This window comes from Eubalaena glacialis, chromosome 6 (genome assembly GCF_028564815.1).
Source record: "Eubalaena glacialis isolate mEubGla1 chromosome 6, mEubGla1.1.hap2.+ XY, whole genome shotgun sequence".
Taxonomy (NCBI): domain Eukaryota; kingdom Metazoa; phylum Chordata; class Mammalia; order Artiodactyla; family Balaenidae; genus Eubalaena; species Eubalaena glacialis.
This window is the reverse complement of record NC_083721.1, coordinates 70540906-70559672: the sequence shown is the minus strand read 5'-3', so window position 1 is coordinate 70559672 and position 18767 is coordinate 70540906. Positions and strand designations below refer to the sequence as shown.

The 18767-nt window shown below is 41.2% G+C and overlaps 1 protein-coding gene across 6 annotated transcripts in view; it reads left to right on the top strand.

The window, feature by feature from the left end:
• MYLK (myosin light chain kinase) overlaps nt 1–18767 on the top strand; it is a 269948-nt gene that overhangs the window by 20647 nt on the left and 230534 nt on the right. The window contains exon 2 of one of the 6 annotated variants that reach the window (XM_061194263.1): nt 13251–13335. The exons of 4 other annotated variants lie outside the window; for them this stretch is intronic. The gene's annotated coding sequence lies outside the window, so the exon portion shown is untranslated. Of the gene's footprint in view, nt 1–13250; nt 13336–18767 lie in introns of those variants that run through there. One more of the 6 variants, XM_061194265.1, reaches the window with a different exon arrangement.

Below are 18767 nucleotides of genomic sequence, written 5' to 3'. Positions count from 1 at the left end.
AATGTTAGGTATTATTATGACACTCTCTTTTTTAACTGTTCTGCAATTAATGTTTCCAGTTTTTATTCCACAGTTATGAGTAACACTGCTATAAAGATCTTTGTCCAAATCGTTTGTTTTTTTTCTGTTGTGTCATTTCCTTGGTATTCCAAGAACAGCATTACCAGGTTGAAAGGTACATTACGATCCTCTTTTTATTTTTTGCTTTTGTTCCGTATTGCCAAAGAGCCTATTACTGGGATGATTTCCGTTTAACAGGTTGCTATTGGACCCATGAGAGTGATCGGTCTTCTGTGGATGGTACTTCCCTGTGACCTCTCAGCCTGTCACAGGGACCATCAGTCGTTCTTAAGTAGGGTAAAAAGGCCAACAGATCCTAGACTGGTTGGAGCCAAACCGTATAAAACAGGTTGTGCCCATAGCAAGACATAGACCAAGGTGGTCAGCAAATTGTACCCAAAACCCTAGGCATGACTGGCTTCTCACCTGCTTCCTGCAGGCTCCCTGGGTGGACTCGGTACATGCACTGTTGGTAGATATGAAGGATGAGGAGTGGTGAAGGGGGAGGTGGGAGCTGCTTCTGAGTGCCTGACCTGGAATTACAGGGAGAAAACCTGTGTATGGGTACCACGGGTACCTCCAGACTTTTTATATATGCAAGGGTGCTAGTTTCTTAGGGCTGCTGTAACAAAACTACCACACACTGGGTGGCTTAGAACAACAGAAATTTATTCTTTCTCAGTCCTAGAGGCTAGAAGTCTGAAATTACGGTGTCAGCAGAGCTACACTCCTTCTGAAGGCTCTAGGAAAGACTGCTTCCTTGTCTCTTTTAGCATCTGGTGGGTTGCTGACAAACCGCTGGCGTTCCTTGGCTTGCACATGCATCACTCTAATCTCTGCCTCCATCTGCATATGGCTGTCTCTCTTCTGTGTCTCTGTGTATTGTGTATGTGTCCAAATTTCCCTCTTCTTGTAAGGACACCAGTCATTTCATTAGGGAGCATCCTGCTCCCGTGTGAACTCATCTTAACTTGCAAAGACTATTTCCAAATAAGGTTATATTCACAGGTTGGATGGGAGGGGGGAGCGGTTAGGATTTCAACATGACTATTTTTTTTTTGCTTTTATTTATATTTTTACTTATGTTTTTTTGAATTTTTGAATTTTATTTTTTTATACAGCAGGTTTTTATTAGTTATCCATTTTATACATATTAGTGTATACATGTCAATCCCAATCTCCCAATTCATCACACCACCACCACCACCCCTGCTGCTTTCCCCCGTTGGTGTCCATACATTTGTTCTCTACATCTGTGTCTCAATTTCTGCCTTGCAAACCAGTTCATCTGTACCATTTTTCTAGGTTCCACATGTATGCGTTAATATACGATATTTGTTTTTCTCTTTCTGACTTACTTCACTCTGTATGACAGTCTCTAGATTCATCCACGTCTCTACAAATGACCAAATTTAGTTCCTTTTTATGGCTGAGTAATATTCCATTGTATATATTTACCACATCTTCTTTATCCATTTGTCTGTCAATGGGCATTTAGGTTGCTTCTATGACCTGGCTATTGTAAACAGTGCTGCAATGAACTGGGTGCATGTGTCTTTTTGAATTATGGTTTTCTCTGGGTATATGCCCAGTAGTGGGATTGCTGGGTCATGTGGTATTTCTATTTTTAGTTTTTTAAGGAACCTCCATCCTGTTCTCCATAGTGGCTGTATCCATTTCCATTCCCACCAACAGTGCAAGAGGGTTCTCTTTTCTCCAAACCCTCTCCAGCATTTGTTGTTTGTAGATTTTCTGATGATGCCCATTCTAACTGGTGTGAGGTGATACCTCATTGTAGTTTTGATTTGCATTTCTCTAATAATTAGTGATGTTCAGCAGCTTTTCATGTGCTTCTTGGCCATCTGTATGTCTTCTTTGGAAAATGTCTATTTAGGTCTTCTGCCCATTTTTGGATTGGGTTGTTTGTTTTTTTAATATTGAGCTGCATGAGCTGTTTATATATTTTGGAGATTAATCCTTTGTCCATTGATTCATTTGCAAATATTTTCTCCCATTCTGAGGGTTGTCTTTTAGTCTTGTTTGTAGTTTCCTTTGCTTTTCAAAAGCTTTTAAGTTTCATTAGGTCCCATTTGTTTATTTTTGTTTTTATTTCCATTACTCTAGGAGGTGGATCAAAAAAGATCTTGCTGTGATTTATGTCAAAGAGTGTTCTTCCTATGTTTTCCTCTAAGAGTTTTATACTGTCTAGTCTTACATTTAGGTCTCTAATCCATTTTCAGTTTATTTTTGTGTATGGTGTTAGGGAGTGTTCTAATTTCATTCTTTTACATGTAGCTGTCCAGTTTTCCCAGCACCACTTATTGAAGAGACTGTCTTTTCCCCATTGTATATCCTTGGCTCCTTTCTCATAGATCAGTTGACCATAGGTGCGTGGGTTTATCTCTGGGCTTTCTGTCCTGTTCCATTGATCTATATTTCTGTTTTTGTGCCAGTACCATGTTGTCTTGATTACTGTAGCTTTGTAGTATAGTCTGAAGTCAGGGAGTCTGATCATGCAGCTCCTCTTTTTTCCCTCAAGACTGCTTTGGCTATTTGGGGTCTTTTGTGTCTCCATACAAATTTTAAGATGATTTGTTATAGCTCCGTAAAAAATGCCATTGGTAATTTGATAGGGATTGCATTGAATCTGTAGATTGCTTTGGGTAGTATAGTCATTTTCACAATATTGATTCTTCCAATCCAAGAACATGGTATATCTCTTCATCTGTGTCATCTTTGATTTCTTTCATCAGTGTCTTATAGTTTCCTGAGTATAGGTCTTTTACCACCTTAGGTAGGTTTATTCCTAGGTATTTTATTCTTTTTGTTGCAATGGTGAATGGGATTGTTTCCTTAATTTCTCTTTCTGATCTTTCATTGTTAGTGTATAGGAATGCAAAAGATTTCTGTGCATTAATTTTGTATCCTGCAACTTTACCGAATTCACTGATTAGCTCTAGTAGTTTTCTGGTGGCATCTTCAGGATTCTCTATGTATAGTATCATGTCATCTGCAAACAGTGACAGTCTTTACTTCTTCTTCTTTTCTAATTTGTATTCCTTTTATTTCTTTTTCTTCTCTAATTGCCGTGGCTAGGACTTCCAAAGCTATGTTGAATAATAGTGACGAGAGTGGACATCCTTGTCTTGTTCCTGATCTTAGAGGAAATGGTTTCAGTTTTTCACCATTGAGAATGATGTTTGCTGTGGGTTTGTCATGTGTGGCCTTTATTATGTTGAGGTTAGTTCCCTCTCTGCCCACACTCTGGAGAGTTTTTTATAATAAATGGGTGCTGAATTTTGTCAAAAGCTTTTTCTGCATCTATTGAGATGATCGTATGGTTTTTATTCTTCAGTTTGTTAATATGGTGTATCACATTGATTGATTTGCATATATTGAAGAATCCTTGCATCCCTGGAATAAATCCCACTTGATCATGGTGTGTGATCCTTTTAATGTGTTGTTGGATTCTGTTCGCTAGTATTTTGTTGAGGATTTTTGCATCTATGTTCATCAGTGATATTGGTCTGTAATTTTCTTTTTTTGTAGTATCTTTGTCTGGTTTTGGTATCAGGTTGATGGTGACCTCGTAGAATGAGTTTGGGAGTGTTCCTTCCTCTGCAGTTTTTTGGAAGAGTTTGAGAAGGATGGGTGTTAGCTCTTCTCTAAATGTTTGATAGAATTCACCTGTGAAGCCATCTGGTCCTGGACTTTTGCTTGTTGGAAGATGTTTAGTGACAGTTTCAATTTCATTACTTGTGATTTGTCTGTTCATATTTTCTATTTCTTCCTGGTTCAGTCTTGGAAGGTTATACCTTTGTAAGAATTTGTCCATTTCTTCCAGGTTGTCCATTTTATTGGCATAGAGTTGCTCTTAGTACTCTCTTATGATGCTTTGTATTCCTGCAGTGTCCGTTGTAACTTCTCCTTTTTCATTTTTAATTTTATTGATTTGAGTCCTCTCCCTTTTTTTCTTGTTGAGTCTGGATAAAGGTTTATCAATTTTGTTTATCTTCTCAAAGAACCAGCTTTTAGTTTTATTGATCTTTGCTATTGTTTTCTTTGTTTCTATTTCATTTATTTCTTCTCTGATCTTTATGATTTCTTTCCTTCTACTAACTTTGGGTTTTGTTTGTTCTTCTTTCTCTAGTTCGTTTAGGTGTAAGGTTAGATTGTTTATTTTAGATTTTTCTTGTTTCTTGAGGTAGGCTTGTATTGCTATAAACTTCCCTCTTAGAACTGCTTTTGCTGCATCCCATAGGTTTTGGATCATTGTGTTTTCGTTGTAATTTCTCTCTAGGTATTTTTTGATTTCCTCTTTGATTTCTTCAGTGATCTCTTGGTTAGTTAGTAACATATTGTTTAGCCTCCATGTGTTTGTGTTTTTTACGTTTTTTTCCCCCTGTAATTGATTTCTAATCTCATAGTGTTGTGGTCGGAGAAGATGCTTGATATGATTTCAATTTTCTTAAATTTACCGAGGCTTGACTTGTGACCCAGGATGTGATCTATCCTGGAGAATGTTCCGTGTGCACTTGAGAAGAAAGTGTAATCTGCTGTTTTTGGATGGAATGTCCTATAAATATCAATTAAAGCTATCTGGTCTATTGTGTCATTTAAAGCTTGTGTTTCCTTATTAATTTTCTGTCTGGATGATCTGTCCATTGGTGTAAGTGATGTGTTAAAGTCCCCCACTATTATTGTGTTACTGTTGATTTCTTCTTTTATAGCTGTTAGCTGTTGCCTTATGTATTGAGGTGCTCCTATGTTGGGTGCATATATATTTATAATTGTTATATCTTCTTCCTGGATTGATCCCTTGATCATTATGTAGTGTCCTTTCTTGTCTTTTGTAACATTCTTTATTTTAAAGTCTATTTTATCTGATATGAATATTGCTACTACAGCTTTCCTTTGATTTCCATTTGCATGGAATATCTTTTTCCATCCCCTCACTTTCAGTCTGTATGTGTCCCTAGGTCTGAAGTGGGTCTCTTGTAGACAGCATATATATGGTCTTGTTTTTGTATCCGTTCAGCGAACCTGTGTCTTTTGGTTGGAATATTTAATCCATTCACGTTTAAGGTAATTATCAGTATGTATGCTCCTTTTACCATTTTCTTAATTGTTATGGGTTTGTTTTTGTAGGTGCTTTTTTTCTCTTATGTTTCCCACTTAGAGAAGTTCCTTTAACATTTGTTGTAGAGCCGGTTTCGTGGTGCTGAATTCTCTTAGCTTTTGCTTTTCTGTAAAGCTTTTGATTTCTCCATTGAATCTGAATGAGATCCTTGCCGGGTAGAGTAATCTTGGTTGTAGGTTCTTCCCTTTCATCACTTTAAATGTATTGTGCAAGTCTCTTGTGGCTTGTAGAGTTTCTGCTGAGAAATCAGCTGTTAACCTTATGGGAGTTCCCTTGTATGTTATTTGTCATTTTTCCCTTGTTGCTTTCAACAATTTTTCTTTGTCTTTAATTTTTGTCAATTTGATTAGTATGTGTCTCGGCATATTTCTCCTTGGGTTTATCCTGCCTGGGACTCTCTGAGCTTCCTGGACTTGGGTGGCTATTTCCTTTCCCACGTTAGGGAAGTTTTTGACTATAATCTCTTCAAATATTTTCTCTGGTCCTTTCTCTCTCTCTTCTCCTTCTGGGACCCCCATAATGTGAATGTTGTTGCGTTTAATGTTGTCCCAGAAGTCTCTTAGGCTGTCTTCATTTCTTTTCATTCTTTTTTCTTTATTCTGTTTTGTGGCAGCGAATTCCACCATTCTGTCTTCCAGGTCACTTATCCGTTCTTCTGCCTCAGTTATTCTGCTATTGATTCCTTCTAGTGTATTTTTCATTTCAGTTATTGTATTGTTCATCTCTGTTCTTTAATTCTTCTAGGTGTTTATTCTTTAATTCTTCTAGGTCTTTGTTAAACATTTCTTGCATCTTCTCGATCTTTGCCTCCATTCTTTTTCTGAGGTCCTGGATCATCTTCACTATCATTATTTTGAATTCTTTTTCTGGAAGGTTGCCTATCTCCACTTCATTTGGTTGTTTTTCTGGGGTTTTATCTTGTTCCTTCATCTGGTACAAATTCCTCTGTCTTTTCATTTTGTCTGTCTTTCTGTGAATGTGGTTTTCCTTGCACAGGCTGCAGAATTATAGTTCTTCTTGCTTCTGCTGTCTGCCCTCTGGTGGATGAGGCTATCTAAGAGGCTTGTGCAAGCTTCCTGATGGGAGGGACTGGTGGTGGGTAGAGCTGGGTGTTGCTCTGGTGGGCACAGCTCAGTAAAAGTTTAATCTTCTTGTCTGCTGATGGATGGGGCTGGGTTCCTTCCATGTTGTTTGTTTGGCCTGAGGTGACCCAGCACTGGAGCCTACCGGGCTCTTTGGTGGGGCCAATGGAGGACTCTGGGAGGGCTCACGCCAAGGAGTACTTCCCAGAACTTCTGCTGCCAGTGTCCTTGTCCCCATGGTGAGCCAGAGCCACCCCCTGCCTCTGCAGAATACCCTCCAACACTAGCGGGTAAGTCTGGTTCCATCTCCTATGGGGTCACTGCTCCTTCCCCTGGGTCCTGATGCACACACTACTTTGTGTATGCCCTCCAGGAGTGGAGTCTCTCTTTCCCCCAGTCTTGTCAAAGTCCTGCAATCAAATCCCACTAGCCTTCAAAGTCTGATTCTCTAGGAATTCCTCCTCCCATTACTGGACCCCCAGGTTCGGAAGCCTGATGTGGGGCTTAGAACCTTCACTCCAGTGGGTGGACTTCTGTGGTATAAGTGTTCTCCAGTTTGTGAGTCACCCACCCAGCAGTTATGGGATTTGATTTTATTGTGATTGCGCCCCTCCTACCATCTCATTGCGGCTTCTCCTTTGTGTTTGGATCTCGGGTATCTTTTTTGGCGAGTTCCAGTGTCTTCCTGTCAATGATTGTTCAGCAGTTAGTTGTGATTCTGGTGCTCTCGCAAGAGGGAATGAGCGCACGTCCTTCTACTCCGCCATCTTGAACCAGTCTCTCGACATGACTTTTTGGAGGACCCAGTTCAACCCACAACAGAGCGGCTAAGAAGGAAAGTGGAAGATGTCCATTTTCTGTGTCACTGACTGCATTGTGGAGGGGCTGTTGATGGAGGTGTTATAGACATTGGTAGCACTATTGGTGGGAATGCTGGCAGTTGTCTAGGGTCAGTGCTGGTTCTAATCTTGGACTCCCTTACCCACCCACCCTGGGGACTGGTCTCAGACTATGTCAGTGACAGATGGGGAGGATCAGGTGCATCTGCCTGGGGTGATGCAACCAAGGGAGAAAGAGCTTAGTTACCAAGGGAGAGTGGTTTTCCAGTAATCATTGGAGAGTAGGAGCAAGAGCACAGGGCTGGGCAGACATGCACGTCTCAGGTTAAGTCTTAGGCCAGCTGGAACACCACGGCTTCAGTTTCTCCACTGAAAGGTGAGGGGGTGAGAATGGATGGCTTCTGAGGGCCCTTCCTGCTTTGACATCACATAATTCTTATTTGAGAGTTGTTGTGTTGGAGAAGCTCCTTGACCCTATGGATTTTTGTGAGGTCTGTCTAGCTGATGGGGTATGAGCAAGTGACATGGGAAGGGTGCTTAGAAGGAGACAGCCATGGGGGCCTGGTATTCCCATCCCAGGACTTTCCAACAGGGCTTTGTTCGAGTCACCTTCTCCATGAGGCCTTTCCTGGCCACCCTCTCTAAAATATTGATCCCACACCTGATATTTCATAGCCCATCTACTGGCTTTATTTTCTCTCCTTATATTTAACCCCTATCCAACATGGTTTATATTTTCCTTACTTGTCTCACTTACTGTCTGTTTCTCCACTAGGTAGTAAGCTCCTGGAGGGCAGGGATTTTTATCTAATACTAAACAGTAACTGTCACATCTAGGCAATTAATACATTATTTGTTGAATGTTGAATAATTGAAGGTATTATAAACTTGATAAATGGGGTAAAATTTTTAAAGGGATGTTCCAGTTATAATCTTTGGGGGTGTCATTCTTTGTTGGCTTCAGGCCCCCGGCCTAGGCTGCCCAGGTCCCTGCCATGAGTAGCACTTGTTTTTGAAGGGATTGTTCCAGTTATCCATTGCTTGTAACAAAACACCCCCAGACATAGCAGCATAAAACAACATTATTATGCGCAGCATAATACCACTAATAAATATTATTCTTTATTATGCTTAGGGGGTCTGCAGGTCAGGAATTTGAACAGGACATGGTGGGGATGTTTTCTGAAGACCTGGATGGCTCAGATGACTCAAATCGTTAACAGCTGGAATCACTGGAGGCTTCTTTACTTACAGTCTGGTGCCTAGGCTGAGATGACTTGAAGGCTGGGGTCAGCTGGGGCCCATGTAGCCAGAGTGCCTACATGTGTCCTCTGCGTGTGGCTTGGGCTTCTTCACAACATGGTGGCTGGGTTCCAAGAGGGAGTGTCCCCAGGAGCCTTTGGAGAATGAGCATTCCATGAGAGCCAGGTGGAAGCTGCCTGGTCTTCTATTACCTGACCTCAGAAGTCACACAGTATCACTTTTCCTGTACTCTATTGGTCAAGACAGTCACAAGCCTGCTCAGATTCAAGGGAGAGGGAACACAGATTCTCCCCTACCTCAGTGGGAGAAGTGTCAAAGATTTTGAGGCCATGCTTTGAAACTGCCACAGGGATCCCACTACACTTTCACCAGCCTCAATCTGGAGTGAACCTTTAGTATTCCCATCCCAGGACTTTCCAGTGAGATTTCTGGTACTGCCACCTTCAAGATAGGGCTTACTATGAATTATGACTATTCTTCAATCTTACTCTCACTAATGGGGTTTCTTCAGGCTGGGGTCCTGTCACTTTACCTCCTTTGCAGCCTCTAGCAGATTATCTGGCACATAATAAGTACTTAGCAAGTGAGTTAGAGAGTAAATGAATGAACGAACAAGTGAACAAAGGGAGTAGGTGCTTTCTGTGCTGGCATAACACTGCTGAGTCTCTATAGGAGGCCTTGAAACTCATACCTGTCAAGGCCAAAGTTTTCTGACCAGCTTCTGTTCATATGCTGAACTGCTGAGACCTGTAGCTGGGCCCCTGGACACCCAGGAATAGATTCCTGCAGAGGAGGCAAGGGTGTTGGGATAGGAAGTGTGTGTTGTGTTAGGGGATAAGTAGTTATCTCGTTTGACTGTAGCCAAGAATTTCTGTATTTCCATAGGGCAATCATATTGATAGAACGAGGCCGGAATGCAAGGGCCTTGTTGCAGGCTGAGAGTTTTGAGATTGTTAATGGAGAGTCATCAAAAGTTGCTGAGCAGCAACGTTCACATAATAAGAGCTGTGAGTGAGAAGATTGACATTCAGGATGGATTGGAGTGAGGGAACACCAGCAGTAGGGAGGACAGTAGGTCTGCAATCCAGGTATGAGTCCATGGCTTGGACCTGGCTGGAGATTGCAGAAGAGCCAGCAAAGCGAGGAATGTGAGTGATGTAAAGGTAGCAGGTGTTGGAGACCATGTGAGTGGTGACAGGAAAGAGGGTAAAAGATGGTATAGCAATCTTATATTGTAGGTACTATTTTCTGTTATTTCGTTATGAAAAGTTTCAAATATGCAGCAAAGTTGAAACAAATGTACAGTGAATGCCTATATACTCTCCACCTAGATTCTAAAATTAACATGTTGCTGTGTTTGCTTTGTCACGAATCTATCCATCCCGCTGTTATCCATCCGACCATCTTGTTTCTGTGATGCATTTCAAATTAGGTTGCAGACATTAGTACATTTTCCCCTAAATACTTAAGCACAGGTACCATTAATCAGAGTTCAATAGTTGTTTACATTACTTTCCTTTTGAGAAAAATTTACATATGTGAAATGCACAAATCTTAAGTGTACCATTGTCTGACTTTTGACAAAAGCATGCAACTGTGCAACCCAAGCCCCTTTCAAGATTTGGACATTACCAGCATCCCAGAAAATTCCTTCATGTTCCTTCTCAATCAGTCCCTGTCCCCACTCTTCAGAGGCAACCACTGTTCTGATTTTTAAATCATAGATTCCTGTGCCTTTGCTAGAACTTCATATAAATGGAATTGTACAGTATGTACTCTCTGGTTTGAAGTTTCTGTCACGTGGTATAATGTTTCTGAGATCCATCCATGTTGTTGCATGTATCAGTAGTTCCTTCCTCTTTATTTCTGAATAGTATTCCATTGTATGGCTGTACCACAGTTTTGTGTCTCCATTCTTCGGTTGATGGACACTGGGCTGTTTCCAGTTTTTGGCTTTTCTGTATAAAGCTGCCATGAACATCTTGTACAGGTCTTTTTTTTTGGTGGACATATTTTTTCATTTCTCTTGGGTAAACATCTGGGAGTGGGTCATAGGATAGGTCTGTGTTTAGCTTTATAAGGAACTGCCAAAGTGGTTGTACCATTTTTATGCTTCCACAATGTATCAGAGTCTGGTTGGTTGCTCTGCATCCTCATCAACATTTGGTATTGTTAGACTTTTAAATTTTAGCCATTCTGGTGGATATGTAGCTATCCCCAAATGGTTGTAATTTACATTTCCCTAATGATTAATGATACTAAGAACTTTTTCATGCACTTACTGACCATTTCTATATCTTTCTTTCTGAGTGTTGTTCAAATTATTCAAATATTTTGCCCATTTAAAAATTGTGGTTTTTGTCTTTTTCTTATTGAATTTTAGGGATTCTTTATTTATTCTGAATACTCCTTATTTGTCAGATAGGTGATTTGCAAATCTTTTTCCTAATTGTGGCTTGCCTATTCATTTTCTTAACAGTGTCTTCCGATGAATAGAAGTTTTAAATTTCGACAAGGTCTAATTTATCATTTTCTTTGTAAGGCTGTTCTTTTCTCCATATCCTAAGAAACTTTTGCTGACTCCCATATTACAAAGATCATCTCTTATATTTCCTTCTAGAAGCTTTATAGCTTTAATTTCTATGTTTAGATCTATCATCCATCTCAAATTAATTTTTGTGTAGCATATGAAATGGGGGAGTCAAAATTCTTTTTTTCCCCTAATGGATATCCAGTTGTTCCTGCCGCATTTGTGGCAAAACACTTTCTTTTTTGGTAGGTGCTGTTTTTATCCTCATTTTGCAGATGAGGAAACTGAGACAGAGCTAGATTAAGTAACTTGTTCCTAGGTCCTGAAGCTGGTAGAGTCAGATCCAGAATTTGAACCCAGAGCCTGTATTTTTATTCACTATGCTCTATTTCCTTCTCATGCTGATGACTCTGAGGTTTCAACCTGAATGCCAGGCAGCTAAGTGTAAAGCATTGGCAGAGAAGTCAGGAAGCAGGGTGAGTTTCATTTGGGGTTGAGTTGGGGAGCCCATGGGATACCTGAGTGGGTGTATTGGGAAGCAGATAGAAAAAGGAGGGAAGGACAAGTAGGGAAGGGGGAGGTAAACAAGGGAGGAGAGATGCAAGAGGTGCTGAAAGGCGATATTATTCAGCCCAACCTGAACTTCACCTTTTTTGTTTAGTGTCAGGGGTTTGGTAACCTGTCACATCAAACCTGGTCCAGAAGAGCCCGTGAAATAGGCAAGATCCAATTTGTTTAGATCTTTTGAATCTAGGTGGTAAGGGTGACGTGAGCAAGAGTCATAAAGCTCGAGAAGAGAAATAGATTAAGTGAGGCAGGGAGAGTCAGCAAGCATCGTGATCAGAGTGCCTACTCTCAAACTGACTTGGCTTCAGGCCTTAATCCAGCCCTGCAGCTCACTAACCATGGGAGTGCAAGCAAGTTACTTCATTTCTGTGTCTCATTTTCCTCATCTGTAAAATGAGAATCATACCAACCTCCCTGAATTAAATTAGACAATGGACTGAGGGCACTTAACACAGTATCTGACACATACTCAATATTCAGTAAATGGCATGTTAGTCATTTTTATTACGATTCAGTATTTTAAGAACGTGGTTAGTACCTGGAATATAGAAGACCCTCTGGGAAGCTTGCTGAATGAACAAACGACCTCCAGAGACACAGGATTCTCCAACTTAAATTGCACAACTTGGCAGTTTGAGAACACGTGGCCAGGAGGTCAGAGTACAAAGCTAGGATTGTGAACTGGGGCTGGTCTCTAAATATTCCAGGTGGCACAGGAGCCAGTCCAGATGGCCGGGGCTTAGCCAACAGGGCCTTAAAGCCTTCCTGGGGAAAGATGGAGACTGCTGCCCGGATTCTGCACGGGGTCTCTGCAGGCCTGGAGCTCTGCTGCGGGCAGGGAGGATTCTCCTGCTGAGAGCGACGAGAGCTCCCAGACAGCGAGTAAGAGAGCACCCTGCCTGTGGCAGGGATGGCACCTTCTAGTGCTGTTGTCCAGTGGATCACAGAGACCCATCTCTATCTCTGGTTTTGATGAATGTATCCTGCAAAGTTTAGCTGCACTTCTAGAAAAGCCCATTTAAATGGAGTTTGTGTGATTAATTTTGAGTCCAGTTCACTCTGCATATGAACAGCTAGCAGGGTCAATCAGATATTTGTTGAGTGCTTACTGGGGACCAGACTCTGTGCTAGGTGAAGACACCACTTCTGGAGCTCACCATCTAGTTAGGGAGATGACACACACCCAAAGAGCTACGAGGTAAGTGTCAGAGGTAAATGGCTGAACATGTGAAATGGCCAGAGGACAGCTTGGGCAGAGCACATGAATAAATGCCTTCTACACGGGTTGTCAAACCAATGATAGACATTCAAGCCCTTCAGCATTCTCTCCAGCCCACCACTTCTCCCTTCCAGGGGTGATAACTAACATTTGAGTGCTTCCTTGAAGAGCAGCACTTTAAATGGGTTAACTCATTGCCCTTTCTGATGACCCTATGTGGTGAGCTCTTTTAGCATCCCCATATTTCAGACGAGGAAATGGGGGGACAGAGACGCCAGGAGACTTAGGCAGGGTCACCGAGCTGGAAGTGATGGTGCTGTGGAGGAAACCCGGTAGTCTCACCCCAGAGCCCACCTTATTAGGCCCACAGGGCACAGCTGACTCTGTTTTATGGCTTTCTTCTTTTAACTATACAGCAGGAAGGAGGATTCTTGACATTTCTTTCATGATCTTAACATGTAATCACAGTGTCCAACCAGTTTTTAACTAAATACAGCCTCCTGTACATTTTGCCCTGGCACTAATTCAGCTAAAATATTCTTAATTTCAGAAGAGAAGGCAGCAAGACTGAACCACTGTGTTTATTGACCAATTTAGACTGTCTCGGGGCACAGCTTTGAGGATTGGAGCACGCCGTGAGTGAATATTTTAACTGTCTGTGGCAAGATGACAGCATCTTGGCCTCAGACACAAGAATTATTCTCAGACAGGGCTTTTTTCAGTGCCGTAAGTTTAACCAGCTGGAATTCTTTTCCATCCTATTCAACCTCCCGAAGTCAAGAACTTTGCCTTTTATTGGGAAATCTGCATTTCATTGTATAGATAGAACACTATGTCCTTGGCTCAGTGGGTCTCCAAGAGAAGCTGAGTCTTTATTTTATTGCAGACGCTGGGTGTCCTAAGGGCTCAAATACCAGCAAGTCTGTTTCAAGCATGAGAGGTCGGAGACACAGCAATGTTCTGATCAAAGAATGTGAGAGGCAAACTGTCCACCCCAGTGCAACCCGAGCCTTGTACGTGAGAGAGTGGGGAAGAGAGACAGGGGTGTTGCTGAACAGCATGGCGTCCTGTGCTGGGCCTGCTGGAGATGGGCGCTGCCACACCCGCCAAGATAGGCCAGCAGAGTTGGGAGAAGGGTGTCGGGATCACCACACTAGGAAGTCCTCGTCTAAATCACAGTAGTCCTCTTCGGAGAGTGCGTATTATCACCTCTTCATTTGGTGATGCCACGTTGCTGTAAATGTTTTTCGAATTTCAGTTTTAGAATAGTGTTTAAGGTTTAGAACAGTTCCTTCTTCCTTCTGAGGGTGAGATTTGCTTTTTATTTAGCTGCATCTGAAAACATTGAAAATCCCATTAAAAATGTATTTATGTATATGAATTTATTGTTTCTACTACCTACAAGAAATTACTGGTAACTGTTTGATTGCCCATACCTTACCAAAACCAGATGATATCAGTCATTTAAATTTTTGTTAGTCTAATGGATAATAAATGCTATCTCAGTGTTGATTTAATTTTTACTTACCTCTGGTAAGATTGGGCATGTTGCCATGTTTTCTGGCTATTTGTAAATCGTTCTTGTCCTTGGCTCATTTTTCTATTAAATTATTTGTCTTTTTCTTCTTGAGTTATAGAACCTCTTTATATGATAGTGATATTTGGACAGTCTTTTTAACATCTTGTATTATGACACAAGATCTTGTATTATGACACTTCATCTTTTGAACATGGGTTAGATTTTTGGAAATGGCTGGCATTTGGTATGATTGAATCAGGCTGAATTATATGTGAATTCACTTATATAATCTAAGTAGTAAATACAATTGGAAAAAGTGGTTTTGGGGACAAGCCAGCTGACTCTTGCAAACAGCTTACCTGGAAGGAGCAGAAGGTTCAAGTATACTAGAGAATATCTAGTAGCCCTGAGCATTCAGCATGGTGGCATCAGTCAGTATCTGGTACAGAGGGAATGGAGAATGTTGCCTAAAAGGGTATTCTGGTAAGTGGAGGTTATTTAAAAGGGCTTCTACTCTAGCTAACATTTATTGAGTGACTGCTGTGAGTCAGATGTGCTGTGGGCCAAGAACCCTTCTGTCCCCTCCAACTGAACGGGCATCCTTTAGAGGACAGTGTGTGGGAAGGTCACAGAGCCTAGCCCTTTCACCAGTCAAAATATGGTGTTGACCAAGCATTACCCAATCCCTGTAACTAATTATAGACACATGTTTTACATCCATCTTTTCTGTTTTTTCTATGAGGCTATTTCTATAGTAGTTTAGCATACAACCTCTGCATCAGACTGCTTGGTTTCAAATCCTAGCTCTGTCATTTACTAACTGTGCGATTTTGTGTAAATTATAAAACTTCTCTTTCCCTTGGTTTTCTCATCTATAATATGGAGATAATAGCACCTCATAGGATGTCATAAGGATTAAATGAAGTAATGCACACAAAGCACTTAGCACGTTAGGTGCCAGGATGGAGTGGGGAGAAGCATTTTGGTGAGCTGAGGCCCATGGCCCTCCCAGGCTGTCCAGGGAATTACTAAAGAGGCCAAAGGAGTGAGTGGAAGGTTAGAGCCCATCCGCATTTCTGGGAAACCAGCTCCAGTTTTCCTTTCCTTGGTACTTTAAGGCCTCTCCCTTTCTGGAGACCTCTCAGTTCTTCCAAGTCCCACTGCATTTTTCTGCCTATTATATACCATCCTCAGGGCCAAGGCCAATACCACGGGATCTGGGCACCATTGCAAGTGATAAAAATAAGCTTGACAAGGAGACAAATCCCCAGAGCTTCGGCAGCAGGAAAACTACCAAACCTCGGGGCCCTGACTGAGAAGGGCCCAGAATCCAATACCAATAGCGACCCAAAAGTTCTTGTTGCCTCTGTCTGATTCTGCCTGTAGCTGAGAGTTGTCAGGTCATAGGCCCCAGAAGCACAAATGGCAGAATTGAGGTGGAGGGGGAAAATGAATATACACAGGCCAGGGGACAGCTCCGGAGTAGGCTGTTTTAGGCTGGCCTTGCCTCAGTGTAGAAAACTTAGGGCCATAACCTGTAACACACAGTTTCTGTATAGGAAAGAACAGGTGTCCTCAGATTGCAATAAGAAAAACATTTTTGGTTTTGGAGTCATATCCAAATTCAAGCTCCAGCCTGTGTGACTTTGAGAAACTACTGAACTTCTCTAAGCCTGTTTTCTCTATTGAAAAATGAAGATAACAGTGCCTACTTTGAATGACTAGCTGTTGTGAAGATTAAATGGGTGTGTAAAATGCACTGTCATGCAAACAGAGGTCCCCATTAAATAGGAGCTGTTATTATCAGTAAATGCTCAATAAATGTTTGAATGAGTCGTGTAGCTAAATGGAAAACTGGCTGTGTTAGGGTAGACTTGGCAAAAAGCAAACCCCCAAATAAGCACACATACAAAGTAAACCCCTGGAAGTTAGTGCTGAAATTGATGTGCCTCATCTCATCCCACCTGGTACCCTGATGAGACCAGTTCGGGGAAGTTCCCAGTGGATAAACAGATGAGAGTCGTGGTGGTATGTTATAGGGGAATGCCAAATTGAGTTGTTCCAACTGAAAGTGAGATTTCTCCCTATATGCTTATAGGCAAGGAAGAAGTCTCTTTCCAGGTCAAGGGGAAAGAAAGCTACTTGTGTTGTGCGTTCTCCATTTATTAATTCCAGACTAAGTTATATCCCTTTATTTGTCCAGTAACTGTAAGGACAACGTCACAGACACTGAAGACTCAGGTGCCCATGCCCCAGTGTAGCAAGTTCTGTTCCGCAAAGAATGGACTTGTAGTTTTGAATATGCCACGTCACAATATTTACTGTGTCCTCTTTCCATCCCATTCTTTCTAACTGAAGTTTTTGAATGAATGGGAAAGATTATATTAGTCTTTCAAGTTCTTGCCAAAGTCCTCTCTTCTGGTTCGTTTGATCAATAAATAGCTTAGACCTAAAAGGAGAAGTTCCCAGATCTCCAGGGTAGATGGTAGCCAAGAGCAGTGGTTCTCTTTGCCTTCCTCACCATGCTTGCCTTTTGCACAGAGAGGCTTTAGTGAGGTGGAGATGCTTCTCTGGCTCAAGAGAGAAATGATTGGTATTCACGTATGATTCCTTGTCCTTTTTTAAAGTTTCATTTTGGGGGCATGGGCAACTTTGGGAAGGAGGACCAGGTTCCTAATTTACATTTTGTTTACATTTTGAAAATTGATTCCCCAAACTCATATCTCTGAGGGACAAAAGGAAAGAGAAACAAAAAATGAACATCACCAGCCTCAGATGTGAAGTAACCATCTCTGTGGATCGTAAAAGAAGAGAATTGCAAAAAGGTGATCAGAGACTGAAGTTTCTTGTGCTGTAGGTTGGTCAGAGGCAGTGGCTATGAAGAGTTTGGCTCCTATGAAATAAAGGGACCAAAAAAATAAGAGTGCTCTGCAGGCATTGAGAAACCAGAGTAAGGCTTGAAGCCAGGGCTGAAGAAGAGCTCACCAAGTCATGAAGGAAGGCTGGGTGTGTGAGAGGGAAGGAGGAGACTGGGACAGGAGTTGTGGGCTAAGGAAGGCAAGGACAAGCACATAGCCTTGCTGCCAGGAACTGAGCCCAGCTGCCTGCTGGTTCTGTGGCTGCGGCTGCCATGTTCTTGTGCGACTGTAACACCCAACCTGCTTCTGCACTGGGGGCCTGGAGGGTCAAGGAGAAATGGGGTCAGAGAGAGAGGAACAAAATAACAAAAGTGAGAAGAACAGACTCAAAAGGAACTTGCCACTCCAAAATTGCAAATAAATCAGGTAACAGAATCAACTGTAAGAATAAGAAATTATCCCAAATGAAATTAATTTTATAGACTAGTCTGAAAATAACTTTATAATAAGTAGGTAGAGGATGTGCCCTGCCCTAAAAAAAAAGGCATAACTTTCATTAAAAAATAAGGAATTATGAAAAAAAGCATAAATAAAATAAGATCAGATATATATAAAAAATTAAAATGTGAAATGAAAACTGTAGTTATTGAAATAAAGATACAATAGATAGGGTACACTGATTCCTAGATACCATTGAAGTAAGTTAACAGATTGGAAAACAGTACAGAGAAACTTACCCTGTAAGTTTAGAGATATGAAAGATAAATTGACAGGCTTCAACATTTTTTAATAAAAGTTACAGAGAAAACAGAGGGAATGAAAGAGAAGTAATATTTAAATAAATGCTAATAATTTTCCAGAGTTGACTAACTATGAGTTCTTGGATCAAAAGTATCTCCGAATACTACGGAGGTTAAATAGAAGTTAATCCACAATTACACATATTGCAGTGAAACTGCATACTATCAAGGGCAGGGGGGAGACCAGTATATGAAGCTGCTTGGGCTGCCATAACAAAATGCCATAGACTGGGTGGTTTAAACAACAGACATTTATTTCTCACAGTTTTGGAGGCTGGGAAGTCCAAGATCAAAACTGATTTAGTTTCTGGTGAGAACTCTCTTCCTGGCTTGTAGATGGCTGCCTTCTCACTGTGTCCTGACGTAGCAGGGAGAGAGAGAATGCGAGCTCTCCCCTGTCTCTTCTTCTAGGGACACTGATCCTATCTGATCAGGGCCCCACTGTTACCACTTCATTTAACCCTAATTACCTCCATAAAGGTCTGGTCTCCAAATACAGTCACACTGAGAGTTGAGGCTTCATCATATGAATTTAGGGGGGACACAAACATTCAGTCCATAGCAACCAATTAAAAATCAGAGTTAAAAATATGTCATGTATAAATAAATGACTAATAGATGTTTCAGCAGCAAGAGAAGTAAGAAAACAGACTTACAACTTCTAAGTGTTGGACCTAGAATACTATGCCTAGATAAACTATCCTACAGCAGTGAGAGAAAAATAAAGACCAAAGGTATAAACTCAAGACTCTCATTAAAAGAACTATTAAAAGATATACTTTAGAATGAAAAAAATCAAACAATGAGAAAGGATGCACAATATAAGAAACAACAGTGAACACAGAAATTGATTAAATATATTTATATTCATTTAACTGTTAACCTATGTA